Raw genomic sequence first — 1857 nt, forward strand, 5'->3', positions numbered from 1 at the left:
GACAGACTTTGTTTTTATCCACATCTGGAATGACTCATAGTGCATGTGAGTTTGCTGGCAGCTGTGTGAATAAATATCATTACATTTTTGCAGTTGAGTTTCATTTGTTATATGGGCCAGTTGGAATTCATTTTTGTCCAATAAACAGCCACAAGCAACCTCATTAAAGGACACCCTTGAGTGCTAGATCTGTTGCTACTCCTCTGTAACACAGGGGGCTGTACGTTAACCTGCGTCTAAGGCAAAAAGCTCCTCTGGAATGATGTACAGCTGCACTTGGACGCTTAAGTCAGGGAGTGGAGCATATGCTCTGCAAGAACATTTTGCTACTGTGATTCATATAATCACTCCTTTATTAGGAACATATAATGCTGCACTTAGACTTCAGTTCTGTGAGACAAGTCTTGGCCTTTTCCTCTGTTTGGCCAGTGCAGAGCACAGGAAGGTCCAAATCCTTAACTGGCTCTCTTCAACGGTGCTACGGGGACAGTCTATAATACCCAAGATGAATGTGGAGAGGTGATGCTGAACATAAAGGCTACTGACAGATGTTTCCTCCCTGATGCTGGCCCCAGGGAAGATGACACTGGAAACATTATCCTAAAAAGACTCAACATAGAAGGAGCTGTGGGTATGTACTGTCTGTGGTGCAGCTCCAACAGCAACTTCAGGACAGGGCTGGGGAGCACATGGCAGTGGTTGGTGGGAATGCAACACTGGAATAACAGCAGGTCACTGTGTGTCAGAATAGACTGTTGAAAAATTGGGATATAAACAGTACTTAGCAGAATCAAGGGACAGGATATACCCCATTCAGTGCCTCAAAGTAATGTGTCTAATTCTCTTTTATAGGTGAATGTAAGCCAGAAAAAAATCCACTGCCTTTATTTATACTGGTGTAAAATTGGCATATATGAGAGCAGAGTCCAACTTAGAAGGTATAAATAGCAGGATTAAGGGGAAGGATCAAGAGCTGGAATGAAGAGGGCATTGTGGCTCAGGATTAATGGACACTGGCAGGAAGGCAGGAGAAAACCTGCTCAGCTCCTGCCTTGCTCATGCCAAACTCTGGCCTTTGCTTCAGTCCCCTTGTTCTTCTCTGTACCAGCTTCAAGTAATACCAGCTGCAAAGGAAGGAAGAGGGTCATATAAGGTTGCCTTGCCTAAAGCGACTTCACTTCTTTTCCTACACATATGGATTTTCCTATGCTCTTACTGCCTCAGGTTACTCCCACATGAACAGCACATGAATGTAAGACAGCTCTTTGCATGGCAAGGAGATAGCAAAAGGTATAATTAAAACAGAGAGTGGCTAATTATCTCGCTCATTATATACTCTTCTTCTTACCAAAATATGTTAGGGATGGATCTGAATACAATGTTAAAGCTAGGAGTGAGAACAGGTGCTCTCTGGAGAAGTTGAATCAAGTCATCAGTATGGCCAGTTCTGAAAGGATGTGTTTGCATCAAGAAGGTGCAAACTGCACAGTAGTAAGAGGGTAATGACCTGCCAACTGCTAAGAAGAAAAAAAAAAAAAAAAAAGAAAAAAAAAAGTGATATAATTCCTGTTGGAAAGACTTCTATCAGGATGGAAGGCTTGAGGAAGTACATTTTAAATTAGTAAACCACCTTAGTGAAAACCCTCTAGCAAGTTAACAAAGTGGGAATAGACGGCTTCATTAACTTAAGTGCATCAGTCAGGCTACCATGGCATGAAGATCTTAATATCAGCAGAGGCTATGAATAAGATGCTTCAAAGCCGAGTAGACCAGGAAGAAGCATTACTGCATTACTTAGAATGTAGATTGCAGGCTTGAGAGATAAAAGAAAACTATGAGAAAACTCAAAATCCAATG

Source organism: Aythya ferina, assembly GCF_964211825.1.
Source record: "Aythya ferina genome assembly, chromosome: 1".
NCBI lineage: Eukaryota > Metazoa > Chordata > Aves > Anseriformes > Anatidae > Aythya > Aythya ferina.